Genomic DNA, 15,444 nt, shown 5'->3' on the forward strand with positions numbered 1-15,444 from the left:
TTTTTTTATTTTTTATTAGATGGTGTTATGAGTGTAACTGTACTTTGTAATATACTTTTGATGTGTTTTGTGACACTTTTTTTCGCAAAACAGTTAACCAGAGCTCTTAGGACACGTAATCATTCTAGCGTAAATCGCGATTGCGCTCAAGCGAACATGTTTACTTTCAACTTGTTTTACAAGCGGTAAATAAAAACCTATGTATGTATATATACATTTTCATACCTCATGCATCATAAAAATCTGATTGATCTCTACCCCTTGACAATAAACATTGTACAAGTGTAATACTCATAAATTTCCAATTGCTATATTATGCTTTGGAGTAATTTCATTAAAACACTGCGTTTTCATTTTCTAGTTAATGTGGTCTGCAGAATAACATGAGAAATAAGGAAACGTGTCTCCTGAAGAGCCTTCTCAATTTGTAGCATAACCTAATTTTTTTTATAAATACATATAAAACAGTAAGTAGAATACGCAATCCTTTTTAAGAAGTAGGTTTCAAACACTTGGATCTTCTACTTATGATAAACAGTAAACTTTACAGAACATAGAGTGATTCCAAAATGTGTTACTTTCCATCGCTTCACAAATAATAACCTTGATAAATGTGCTCCCTGCTGCATATTTTAGATATGTGGCCTAATCTTATCTCATAACTATGCAAAAAAAAAAAAAATGAGCTCAGCTGAATCAGTACCTAATGGTGAAGATAAAAGAATAGTTTTCCTTATGGTACAAAAAAAATCCTTAGCTTGAGTTTATGAACCAAATACAAATATCTTCTCTTGCAAGAGGAAAACAAGGCACAAACCTATAAATACTCAAGTATTAAACACATACCTACTTTTTTGGGAACATAATGAACACAAGTTATAAGTTTCTGTCTCCTGAGGCAATATTATGAGAAAAAAATGCAAGAACTTATTTAAAACACAATAAGCTTGGGGTATCAAATTGTAGAATTTTATTTATTTTGGTGTGGATATTTTTTTTTTCGATAACTGTTTAGATGTAGAACTCAGGAAAATCAAAAAAACTAAATAGTTCTTAAACAACTGTAAAAGTTTTAAAAAAATACAAAATAATTATATAAAAGTCTCTAAATATGGTGAAACAGAAATACAAGGGAAATCTAAAATCCACATTTGTTTTTATTACAGACACACTTTCCTGGTTGCAGCTCCTTTTTTGTGATCATAAAATCACAAAATAATTTTAATACCCAGTGAAATGTGTATATATATATATATATAGGTTAATAGGACAAGTGCACTCTCACAAGCAGTATCACGATTTGCCAGGGTGCATGAATGTGGGTAATAATAGCAAAAGATAGAAGACAGCTCTCTCTGGTCACTCTTAAAGGGACACTGTAAGTAAATATTTTCTATGCCTGTTAGTAACTAACTACCCCAAATACGCTTTTTATCAATAGCATTTCATTAACATATCTCTACCGTATATCAGAAATCTTGTCTGCAAATTTAATTGTTTTCCAAACCCACTCCGTGGGTATCCTTTGCTCTGTACCAATCCGTTTACAATACCTAGGTTTCAAAATGGCGCTTTAAACACAAAGTTATTGGTTTAAGTATTTTGAACACTCAGTGCTGAAAATAGTGGGCAGGATAACGTGACATCATCGGCGAATAAAAGATATAACTTTTAGAACATTATGAAACTTCGTTTTGGAGAAAATATAGGTCAGTAGGTTTTAGTTAATGTTTATTATCTTTAATATGTTAGTTGTTTAGCTTAAAAATTATAACAGAAAGTAATCCTTTAAATACAAATGTTATTTTATTTGCAGTGACGTTTCGGGGAAAGCTTCCCCTTCAGACTTGTGGAAGGGGAAGCTTTCCCCGAAACGTCACTGCAAATAAAATAACCTTTGTATTTAAGACCAGAGAGTAATATCTTTTGCTATATATATATATATATATATATATATATATATATATATATACTATATAATAAAAGGCCAAGTGTGTTTGTCCGAAGCTGGGGACAAACACACCTGGCCTTCCAACTAACCTGGCGTCGTGTGGTGGAGTGGGCGTGACCGGATGGGTGAAGAGTGGGCATGGCCGATGGGTGTGGCGTGGGCATGGCCATGCAAAACATGGACATGACCAGGCATGATGTGGGCGGGGGCGGGGCATGACTGGGCGGGGGCGGGGGCAGAGAGAGCTCTAAAGAGGGGGGATAGAGAGAGCAGAAGAGGGGGATAGAGAGAGGGAGAGAGAGGCAGCAAAAGAGAGAGGTGAAGAGAGAAAGCAAAAGAGAGAGGGGGAGAGAGACAGCAAAAGAGAGGGGGAGAGAGACAGTAAAAGAGGGGGGGAGAGAGACAGCAAAAGAGAGGGGGAGAGAAACAGCAAAAGAGAGGGGGAGAGAGAGCACAAAAGAGAGGGGGGAGAGAGACAGCACAAAAGAGAGGGGGGAGAGAGACAGCACAAAAGAGAGGGGGAGAGAGACATCACAAAAGAGAGGGTGGATAGAGACAGCAAAAGAGAGGGGGGAGAGAGACAGCAAAAGAGGGGGGAGAGAGACAGCAAAGAGAGGGGGGAGAGAGACAGCAAAAGAGAGGGGGAGAGAGCACAAAAGAGAGGGGGGGAGTGCACAAAAGAGGGGGGAGAGTGCACAAAAGAGAGGGGGAGAGAGACAGCACAAAAGAGAGGGGGGAGAGAGACAGCACAAAAGAGAGGGGGGAGAGAGAAAGCAAAAGAGAGCGGGGAGAGAGACAGCAAAAGAGATGGGGGAGAGAGACAGCAAAAGAGAGGGGGAGAGAGCACAAAAGAGAGGGGGGAGAGAGAGACAGCAAAAGAGAGGGGGAGAGAGCATAAAAGAGAGGGGAGAGTGCACAAAAGAGAGGGGGGAGAGTGCACAAAAGAGAGGAGGGAGAGTACACAAAAGAGAGGGGGGAGAGTGCACAAAAGAGAGGGGGAGAGAGCGCAAAAGGGAGGGGAGAGAGCGCAAAAGAGGGGGAGAAAGCGCAAAGAGAGGGGGAGAGAGAGCGCAAAAGAGAGGGGGGGAGAGAGAGAGCAAAAGAGAGGGGGGAGAGAGAGAGCAAAAGAGAGGGGGAGAGAGAGAGCAAAAGAGAAAGGGGAGAGAGAGAGCAAAAGAAAGGGGGGAGAGAGACAGCAAAAGAGAGGGGGGGAGAGACAGCAAAAGAAAGGGGGGAGAGTGCACAAAAGAGAGGGAAGAGAGTGCACAAAAGAGAGGAGGGAGAGTGCACAAAAGAGAGGGGGGAGAGTGCACGAAAGAGAGGGGGAGAGAGTGCAAAAGAGAGGGGGAGAGAGCGCAAAAGAGAGGGGGAGAGAGAGTAAAAGAGAGGGGGGAGAGAGAGAGCAAAAGAGAGGGGGGAGTAAAAGAGAGGGGGGAGAGCGAGAGTAAAAGAGAGGGGAGAGAGAGCAAAAGAGAGGGGAGAAAGAGAGAGCAAAAGAGAGGGGAGAAAGAGAGAGCAAAAGAGAGGGGGGATAGAGAGAGAGCAAGGGGTGGGACCGCTGTACTGCAAAAAATGGCCCGTTTACACAGGCTTTAGGACTAGTGTGTATATATATATATATATACATACACTGTACACACACACACATATATATATATATATATATATATATATAAAGTCAAAGAAGGGATTGCATCATCATACTGTTAGTAAGAGCCACGGTGCGCTGCAAATATTCCTCCAAATAGTATCCAAACAGCAGGCACTCACTGGACTTTATTGTAAAATATAAATACTTTATTGCATCAAGTTAAAACCGACAAACGTTTCGGCACTGCATTGTGCCTTTGTCAATGTCAAAAAAATACACAATAGCACACAACCAGAGTGCAGCTCCACACCCCAGAACAAATCTCTATATACATATTAAAAACAACATATATATACTTATCAATCACTCTCGAATTTGCCGCCAAACCTCCGTATTGCACTCCAGGAGGTGCACTACTGACGTCACGCTGACACGCTAATCGTGCCTAGCGTGATGACGCATGGCACGGCGTTGCCATAGCAACGTCTAAGCGTCCGGCGGTGGAGAAATGGGGAATACCCGATGCTACTGTGCGCATGAAACAGCATGCGTAAAGGAGACTCCTTTCAGCATCCCCATAAGAATCAGCGGTATAAAATAAATCATCGCTTGAGCTGTACAAGTACGTATGTGGTTTACATGCTCACCTGTCCGTATGCCCTGGTGTACATTGGAAAGACAATCACCTCTTTTCGAGACCGGATGGCAAACCATCGTTTTGCGATCCGAGAAGCATTAAAAAATGGAGAATCAGACCAACCCGTGGCACGCCACTGTGCATTACTGAAACACCCGGTGTCCAGCATTAGATCTATGCTTATAGATCATATCCCACCTAACCCAAGGGGAGGGGATAGAGGCAAAACATTACTCCAACGTGAGAGCCGATGGATCTTTAAACTAGATACTCTGGCCCCAAAGGGACTTAACACCACCCTGGATTTTAGCCCTTTCTATTAAACACTACAGATCTTTAGTATCTATGTCTTCCAAGTATCATAGCAGAGGGTGTCCGCTTATTTGACATATACATTCTACCATACTCCAAGTTGCCTGAAGTAGGTTAGGGCTCTACAATGTGTATACATTTTAATAGTGGTTCTCTATGGGTTGACTAGGATGTCACTTAAACAGGATAACTCTGGGCTGCAGGTGTAGCAACATTTCCATATATGTGTATTTTTTACACTATTGGTCTAATAGTAGTATGCTAATAATGCGATATACACAATTATTTGCCCGGCTAGTGTTGTCCTTAGTCCATGCATTCACTACCCTGTCAGTATTGTGTACCATGGTCTAAATGATTTTAAGTACTGCTGCCTCCTGCCAGGGAATACCCGGTGAGTCTGTGATCTCGCTGACTATTGTGTTTATTGGTTGCCGTTAGCAACATTTCTCCCAAACACTATACCTTTTTCCTGTCATGCGCACAGTAGCATCGGGTATTCCCCATTTCTCCACCGCCGGATGCTTAGACGTTGCTATGGCAACGCCGTGCCATGCGTCATCACGCTAGGCACGATTAGCGTGTCAGCGTGACGTCAGTAGTGCACCTCCTGGAGTGCAATACGGAGGTTTGGCGGCAAATTCGAGAGTGATTGATAAGTATATATATATGTTGTTTTTAATATGTATATAGAGATTTGTTCTGGGGTGTGGAGCTGCACTCTGGTTGTGTGCTATTGTGTATTTTTTTGACATTGACAAAGGCACAATGCAGTGCCGAAACGTTTGTCGGTTTTAACTTGATGCAATAAAGTATTTATATTTTACAATAAAGTCCAGTGAGTGCCTGCTGTTTGGATACTATATATATATATATATATATATATATATATATATATATATATATATATATATATATATATATATATACAGTATATAGGAGCTGCAACACTACTAAAACAATAAGTCCAGAAGCCCTCCTATCTCCCCTGGTTGTTTCATGTACTAAGAACATGTGGAGGATTACTACTATTCTGCAGTCAGTTAACCTCAATGTTAAACACCATAGGAAGTAGGCACTCCTCTGATTGACGGAAGCACATTCATTTGATTGGTTCTGTTATAAACGATCAAGGGTCAAGTTACTGACCAATCAGGAATTGTTGTAGTTGACTTTTTACAATTGGTTTACCATCACGCTGCTAATTGGTCACAGTGTCTCTATTCTGGCTGGGATTGTTTAGTGTCATTGAAAGGGGAGTTTTTATTGTTTTATGGCACCTAGAGTGTTATATGGAGTGCTGTTTATACCCCTGCAATTCCCTCAATATAACAGACTTCCCAGGATAGCTGTCACTGGGATGAATGGGCTATATAATCACTATAATCACTTTGTCTGCCTGAACTACTTGATCTTGTTACTGTTACACCGAGTATGCTGGGACCCACAAGTCTGAGCAATGGACCCTCTCCACTGGAGTGGTGCAGGAGATTGCTGGAGTCTCCCTGCTAGAAGATGTTCCTTCCAAACATTGCTCATAAGTTGAAAGTCACAGCATATATTTGTATGTGTGTATGTTCTACATGCGTATATATGTGTACATATGTATGTACATAAATACATAAATATATACACATACATACACAAATATTTATAAGTAAATAAATATACAACTTTCCGCCCTTCTCAGTCAAGCACCTTGACATTTAAAACCATGATAGCTTTTGCTAGAAGCATTTTTTGCTAGTGGAAGTATATTGCAAATGTACTGTAATTAAACATTTTATGACATATTACTTTTATGAAAACTGATAGTTCAACTGATTGAATTTATTTTGCTTGCCTTACTTTTTATTATTTATTTTTTTATCATTGATGGTTGACATTTTAGTATTTCAATTTATTCATTTTTTCATTTTATCTTATTCTTACATAGATTTTGATGGCAGATAAGAGCCATAGGCTCAGCAAGTTTGCCTGATACTTTCTAAACATATAAACTTATCTAGTTTGTAGGATAACCTTATGCTTATCCCAGGCTTTCTTAAAGTCGCCCACAGTGTTTGTCATTACTAACTCTTGTGGAAGTTTATTCCATGGGGTTGATTTATCAAGTGTCTGGTGGACATGATCTGCTGTAGCGATCATGTCCGCCAGACATCACTAAATGCCGACAGCATACGCTGTCGGCATTTATCATTGTACAAGCAGTTCTGGTGAACTTCTTGTGCAATGCAGCCCCCTGCAGATTCTTGGCCAATCGGCCACTAGCAGGGGGTGTCAATCAACCCAGTCGTATGAGATTGGGCTGATTGATGTCTGCAGCCTCAGAGGCAGCGGATGAGTTAAGGAGCAGTGGTCTTAAGACCGCTGTTTCTTAACTCTTGTTTTTGGTGAACTTCTTGTGCAATGCAGCCCCCTGCAGATTCTCGGCCAATCGGCCACTAGCAGGGAGTGTCAATCAACCCAATCGTATGAGATCGGGCTGATTGATGTCTGCAGCCTCAGAGGCAGCGGACGAGTTAAAGGGCAGTGGTCTTAAGACTGCTGTTTCTTAACTCTTGTTTCCGGCAAGCCTGAAGGCTAATGCGGAAACAGGTGCATTAGGCATAATACGGGCCATGATAAATCGGCCCCCATGAATCAATCCCCCTTTCCTCAAATTACTCATGAATATACTACCCTTCATCATATAATGAACCCTTGTTCTTGAATTTTTCTTTTTATGTAAAATACTCACAGCCTCAGCTTTACTAAGCTCTTTAATATACTTGAAAGTTGCTATCATATTACCTCTTTTCCTTCTCTCCTCTAAGCTTTACATATTTAGGTCATTGAGCCACTCCTGGTACGTTTTATTTTTTAGACCATGTACCATTTTGGTAGCCCTCCTTTGCACAGATTCAAGTTTGTTTATATACTTCTGAAGTTATGGCCTCCAGAACTGCACACAATACTCAAGATGAGGCCTAACTAACGATCTGTAAAGTGGTATAAGAACCTTACAATTTTTGCTGCAAATACTTCTACTAATACATCCAAGCATTCTGTTGGCCTTACTTGCTGCAGTACTACATTGTTTCCTAAATTTTAACTCATATGAAATAATAATTCCCAAGTCCCGTTCCTCATTTGTAACCTCTCCTCATAGCTTAAATTCTACATTCCCCTTATTACCTTTGTGGCCCTTCTCTGAACTTTTTCTAGGTCTGCAGCAATGTATTTTTTTAGATCAGTCCCAGAACTGCACTCCATACTCAAGGTGAGGTCTTACCAGGGATTTATATAGTGACAGAATTATGCTTTCCTCCCTTGCATCAATTCCTCTTTTAATACATGCTAGTATCTTATTAACCTTAGAAGCCGCTGCCCTGCATTGTGTGCCCATCTTTACCTTGTTATCTATTACCACTCCCAAATCCGTTTCCTCCTCTTTTTGGCTAAGTCTAGTACCATTTAATACATGTGCTAAGGGAGATTTTATATAGTTTGAATAAATATATTAGTTTGGTGATGATACAGTGCTATACTATTGCTTAGCTGCTGCGTCCTTCATAACGATCTTTGGAAAGCCTGCAACACACCATAAATGTTTACATAAGCTATATAAAGACACACTTACGTATACGTTTTCCTGTGTTTTCCTTCTTGGAAGCCAAATCAGCTGCATCTATTATTGATTAGGATTTGTTCAGTTTTTTATGCTTTGTTTAATATTGCATGAATGTGTTACATATAAAGTGATCAGCAGAAGGAGAACGCATTGTATATAGAAGTTTTCAAACTCTTGGATTTCTTCTTACAGTAAACCTGCACAGAACACAGTGATTCCAAAATGTGTTACTTTCCATCGCTTCACAAATAATAACCTTAATAAATGCGCTCCCTGCTGCATATTTCAGATATGTGGCCTCATCTTATCTCATAACTATGCAACAAATGAGCTCAGCTGAATCAGTGCCTAATGGTGCCAAGTGAAGATGAAAGAGTAGTTTTCCTCATGATACCAAAACCTCCTCAGCTTGAGTTTATGTATCAACGACAAATAACTTCTCTTGAGAAAGATTAACAATGCACAGACCTATAAATACTCTGCATTCCAAAAACTCCCAGCTTAGCTATGTATCTAATACATTTTAGGAAGCCTGTGATCACAAGTAATAGGTTTCGGTCACTTGTATCACACGAAAAAACAATGGGGCCTATTTATGATGGTGCGAGCGGACATGATCCTATATAGCGGATCATGTCTGCTGCACATCGATAAATGCCGACAGCATACGCTGTCAGCATTTATCATTGCACCAGCACTTCTTGTGAACTGCTGGTGCAATGCCGCCCCCTGCAGATTCGCGGCCATATTCGATCGGGTTGATTTCTGTCCGCCGCCTCAGAGCAGGCGGACAGGTTACAGAGCAGCGTCATAACTTCTGTTTCCGGCGAGCCTTCAGGGGCATCAAGCTCCATACGGAGCTTGATAAATATGTCCCCATATCTTATTTAAAACTCAGCTGTAACCAAAATGTGGTAATTTATTTAGCTTTGTGTGCATGATTCCTGTTTGTTTACAATTCTAAATACAAGAAATATTAATAGTACAAGGGTGTATATTAGTGTGCTAGGTTAAAAGATATATCAAACTCCTCACTAAAGAAAACAATATTTCTGTTTCTAAAGGGTGTATGTACTGTAGTGAACAAAAGATAAGTGAGGGCGCTATAAACAGCTTAATATATAAATAAAATATTTATTAAAATACAAATGAAAAAATATAACAGCCCTATAACCTCTCTGTAAATTCAGCAATAAAAATATCAGCTATAATAGGGACGTCTCCCTGGATTACTAAAAACAAGTGAATAAAAAAGGCCTAATAGTCAATTAAATTCAAATTAGGGAGCAGCCTGCAACATATGTGTTACAAACGTATCAACAGTATCAGAAGTATCACATCCTAATATTTATAGATGTTACAATCTGGCTTTCTTAAAACGTATCTCCGTGGATACGACTACCTTATTTATGATAAAGTAATTTTTATTATTTTTGTAGCAAGTGCATAATAACAAAAAGAAATGTGAAACAGGAAGTTAACAGATCAAGGAAACAGAAATCCTGGTTCTCCAAGATTACATAGTGAATAAAATAGTTCAGATTACGGATCATTGAATCGTTCAGTCGCTGTATCATAACCTGTAAGGCCACTCTTATAACAACAAAAAAAAAAGCTTAATAGCACCCAACATTGTGAAACAGTCTATACAGTGAAAAATTTTCTTTTGTAGCTGGGATTAAAGTAACTTTGTACGCAGTTGTGTTGCTTTAAGGCTCAAACTGGTTACATATTACCAGGATAAGGATTAATAAAATAAAGAAAAAGTGAAGGGGGAAAAGAATTAGGTAGAGCAAAGAGAGAGAAAGAGAAGTAAAGTGTAGATGTAAAGATATCTCCTGACCATTCCACTCCGCTTTATTCAGGAGTTTGTTATATGTGGGTTTAGTATGTCTCCTATTGGTCCAAATTTTATCTGTCGTGTTTGGGGATTTTAAAATTCAAATAGTAGGACAATCCAAGTGAGGGGCTCTATTGGACTAGATTAGTATGTTAGGACACGTTGTGTAATATCCAGTAGTACCATACTTTCTGAAAGGTTTCTTGAGTATCTAGAAGAAATGCTGCCTGCTCTGACATGTTATAATAAAATTTAAGTTTTAATTTGATTTCTTCCCAGGACGGGGCGCTCTCCCTCCAATGGCGGGCTATACATATCCTTGTGGCTGTACATGTTATTCTTATAATTAAATTAATGTACTTATTGAATTCTTTAAGTCTGACGTGGAGTAGGGCTTGTTCCATGGTAAGCTTAATAGGGCTGTCTATGATAGAGCTTAAGAATCGCGACAGCTGGTTCCACACCCTGCGTGTATGTGAGCAGTCCCACCACATGTGTTTATAGTCCCCGACCTCCCCGCAACCTCTATAACAGAGTCTAGATTTATCTTTGGTGGAGTGTGAGGTTATCTGCGGTGTTAGATACCATCGAAAATTGGTCTTAATGCAATTTTCCCACATATCTGCACTTATTAATCCCTTCCCTGCACCAGATAGAGTTACATGCCACTCTTGAGTCTCCACCTCCCTATTGATGTCCCTTTCCCACTTAGTTTGTATGGTGGATTTAGCATTGTCTGATGCTAGCTGGATTGCTTGGTATAGCCTGGAGATGGTGTTCTTGGGCCTGGTTAAGGTACTACAAATGCTCTCTAGTACAGAGGGTAAGATTTTAGTTATGAATGGCAAGATAGGGTGAATGATGGAGCTAAGTTGCAGGTATAAAAACCATTCTAATTTGATTGGCTGCAATTTTTCTTGTAGTTGTGTGTAACTCATCAGTTTACCTCCTACTATAAGGTCAGCTATTCTATATAGTCCTCTATTTTCCCACTTTTGGATGATGGGGATCAGTTCATGTCTGACTAAGCTTGTAAGTGTGGCTTTAGCGGAGTGTGCGGGGAGTAGAGTTAGAAAGGTGGTCAGTCTAGACCAATGTTTGATCATGAAGTCTATTACTGGATATTCATGCTGCTTCCTATTGAGGCACCGTTTAGGGTCCCAAAGAATCATGTCCCGTGGGATAATTCCTGCGATATCTGTTTCTAATTGAGTCCAAATAATGTCTTTGTTAGGGTCATTGAGAAGTGCGGTCTGTGCTAATCTAGCTGCCTGATAATAATGCTTAAGGTTTGGTGCCCCCACCCCCCCAACTGTCTATTCCTAGAGAGGACTGCCGAAGGGATTCTAGCCTTTTTGTTACCCCTTATAAATCTAATTAAATGCTTTTGTAGGTCGTCCAAGTCTGGGGCTGGAATTCTGATTGGTAGGGTGCGGAATAGATATAATATCCTTGGTAATATCATCATTTTGACTGCCGACAGTCTACCAAACCATGTAAATCTTAATTTGCTTCATTTATTTAGGTCTTGTTTAATAGATTTATATATAGGAGGATAGTTTGCCTTATATAATGTCAATGAGTTTGTGGTTAGATTGATCCCCAAGTATTTGAGGAGGTTTTTAGCCCATTTAAATTCGAAGTTGGCCTCAATCAGTTTTTTGGTATGGTCCGGGAGGTGTATAGGTAATGCTTCGCATTTCTCCAGGTTAATTTTATAGCCTGATATGGAGGAAAAGGAGTTGAGGGTTTGGTAGAGGTTCGGAAGAGTCATTAATGGTCTAGACAGGGAGAGTAAGACATCGTCCGCGAAGAGTGTGAGTTTGTATTCCTTTTGTTTAATTTTAATACCAGTTATATCAGGGGATCTTCTAATATGTTGGGCCAGGGGTTCAATGCAAAGCGCAAACAGTAGTGGGGATAAGGGGCAGCCCTGGCGGGTCCCATTGAGGACGGCAAATCTTTTGGATTGGTGGCCCATGGCTCTCACGCTTGCTGAGGGAGTGGAATATATATTTTGAATTGCTCTCATAAATTCTCCAGATATGCCTATTTTGGTTAACATTGCTTGCATATATGTCCAGTCGACTCTGTCAAACGCCTTCTCTGCATCCAAAGAAAGGAGCAGAGAAGGCGTTTTTGTCTTGTGCATGTAGTCAATCAAGGATACCATTCTCCTGACATTATCAGGGGCTTCCCTATTTTGAATGAAGCCGACCTGGTCTGGGTGGACCAGTCTGGGGAGTAAGGGCTTAAGACGATTAGCTAGAATCTTAGTGAAAATTTTTAAATCCTGATTTATTAAAGATATTGGTCTATAATTCTGACACAACGTCTTGTCTTTGCCTGGTTTCGGGAGTACTATAATTTTAGCGTCTAACAATTCAGAGGGGATCTTATGGCCTTTTAATATGGAGTTACAGAATTGAACTACATGTTTGGTGAGAGAAGGTTTAAAGTGTTTGTAGTATTACCCTGGGAAACCGTCAGGGCCCGCCGCCTTGCCTGGTTTTAAATCTTTAAGAACCCCTAGGACCTCTCTGTCTGTAATGTCGGCATTTAAAGAGTCTAGTTCTTGTTCGCTAATCTTGGGTAAGGCTGCCTCTTCTAGAAAAATATCAAGGGATTTCTGTGTCATTTCTGTTCTGGTTACCTTCCGACCATCATATAAAGAGCCGTAATAGGTTGCAAATGAGTCGACTATATCTTTGGGGTTTGATGTTAGGACCCCCTGAGAGTTATAGAGGGAGGGGATGGACATGTCTCTAGTTCTATTCCTAATTTTGTGGGCCATAAATTTGTCTGGTTTATTTGCATATAGAAAATATTTAGACTGAAGTCTAAGCCCTGCTCTGGATGACTGGTCAGAAAGCAATTTGTCCAGTGTATTGCGTTTGTCTTGTAGAGATTTATAGAGACTTGGTGAGCCAGAAAGTTTGTGGCGCTTCTCTAGATTAGCTATATCTTTTTGAAGTGAGTCAAACAAAGTTTTGGCTTTACGTTTGGCATGTGACTTCATTTGGATTAACAGCCCTCGTATAACTGATTTATGAGCTGCCCATACCTGTATGGGGTTGTCTTCAGTGTTCGTGTTTAGAGTCCAGTATTCCTCTAAGTGTTTAAGAACCGTCTCCTTATGAATTGGGTATTTTAGTGTTAAAGGGTCGAAAGTCCAACTTTTGGTGTTATTGTTTGGGAGAATCCCTTTCAACTTTAGTGAGATCATGGAGTGGTCAGACCACACACATGGGTGAATAGAGAAAGACACTAGATTGGCTATAAGAATTTGACTTGAGAAAATATAGTCTAAGCGAAAATATTTGCGGTGTGCTGTGGAATAGAATGTGTGGTCTGCTGTAATGCCATATAGGGCCTTCCATGTGTCCAGTAGGTTGTGCCCTGCCATAGTCTGAAGGATTGAAAGAGCCTTTTTATTTAGTCTGTGTTGTGTAGCCGAAAGAGGTTTGTTTAAAGTTTGGGACTGTGTGTATAGAGAGACATTGAAATCCCCTGCTAAAAATATTCTAGTTGTATTCCAACTAGTAAGGAGGTATGACAAATTAGTGAAAAACTGCTCTTGATGTTCATTCGGGGCGTATACATTGCAAAAGACCAGTTCAACTTCGTTGATAGTGCCTTTGATGATGAAGTATCTACCCTCCCTATCTGTGATGGATTCAGTGAGATGAAAGTTTAGGAAGGAGTGCAGGAGTATGGACACCCCCCTTTTTTTCTGGTTGAGCGTTGAGTGGTAGTGTAAAGGGAATTGCCTCTCCCAATATTTCGGGATCTGGGAGGACATGAAATGAGTCTCTTGCATGAATATGACTGTAGCCCCTAGGAGTTTATATTGTGACATAGCCTTCCTTCTTTTTACATCTGAGTTAAGGCCTCTCACATTATGTGAGATTAACGTGATATTAGTGCTAGCCATCTAAGTGTTTGACATGTGCCTTGATGTCATGATGTGTTGGTGCATTTGTGGTTACACGACTACCTTATTTAAAGTGCAAATGTCCGTTTTCTTAACAACAATCAATAAGATCAAGTGAAAAAAATTAAAACAGTACCATAGTCAGTTCACAACTTTAAGAACCGTGCAAACAAATTATGTTTTGAGGACGCAGCAGCTCTGCTACTGAGTAGTTTTCCTCTGACTGTGGTCTTACCCCACGTGACCAATAGCGTCTGATATCACGGGTAAGCTCCGCTCTTGAATATTCCTCTGTCAGTGATTGTGGCTGTCAATTAACAGTTGTTTGTTACTTGAAACAGCAAAGTATGACCTTGGCAATGGGTGTATATGGATAATTTCTGCTCTTACTGCGTGGCACGCAGGCTCAGATCTCTCTCTGATGCCTTAGATCTCTTTCTGTTACCTTTGGTATCCCTAATGTTGGAGTTCAGCATTTAGGGAAGTTCTTAAGAAATAATCTGGGTTATAATACAGTGCTCCAATATGGTGCTCCAATGAAGTTTTGTGACTTAACACAACTACTATATGCCTTAACTTCAAAAAGTTTCACCCTGAGGGAGACGTCCCTATTATAGCTGATATTTTTATTGGTGAATTTACAGAGAGGTTATAGAGCTGTTATATTTTTTAATTTGTATTAAATATTTTATTTATATCTTAAGCTGTTTAGCGCCCTCAATTATCTTTTTTTCAATACAGTAAATACAAGAAGTGCACTGTTATATTTTTTAATAGTTGATAGCATTTTTATTATTGTTTTATCTCTACTACATGCAAATAAAGTTATATACCTGTTCTTTATAAGAGTCACAAGCATGTACAGTAGATTGTGGAGGACAATGTGGTATTGTCTTGCACTGAGGCCAGAGTGCATACGCTCCTGGGGGGTCCTCTTACCCATCATTGGCTAAAGGTGGAAGGCTTTGAAAACCCTTATGTCAGTCCCTGATTACTTAGTTCTAGAGACACATCATTTGAAAAAGGAAAGTTGGCTGTGTCCCTGTAAGATGCAAGTGATTATGTAAAATCACCAATAACCTGCAGCTGCACTTAAAGTGCTGTTTATTTACAAGTAGATTACAAGTTGTGCGTTCGTGTTTTAACGCTGAAAAAATAGCTGTACCGCAAGCCTTTAAGCCTGTAACGCAACGTCAGTCCCACACTCAAAAAAATGACGTTTTTGCATGGGACTTCCATAGCGCAGCTATTATGAGTTTTGCGATGAGGCTTAAAAGCTATTAACCCCTAAACTGCCAGCCCCCCACATTGCAACAACCAAAATTAAACTATTAACCCCTAAACCGAACCCTAAACCTAACACTCCCTAAATTTAGCATAATTAAAATAGAGCTAAAATAAAGTTACAATAATACCTATTTAAAATTAAATACATACCTGTGAAATAAAACCTAAGCAAGCTACAATATAACTAATAGTTATATTGTAGCTAGCTTAGGTTTTATTTTTATTTCACAGGTAAGTTTGTATTTATTTTAAATAGGTAGACTAGTTAGTAAATAATTA

The sequence above is a fragment of the Bombina bombina genome, chromosome 1 (assembly GCF_027579735.1).
Source record: "Bombina bombina isolate aBomBom1 chromosome 1, aBomBom1.pri, whole genome shotgun sequence".
Taxonomy (NCBI): Eukaryota; Metazoa; Chordata; class Amphibia; order Anura; family Bombinatoridae; genus Bombina; species Bombina bombina.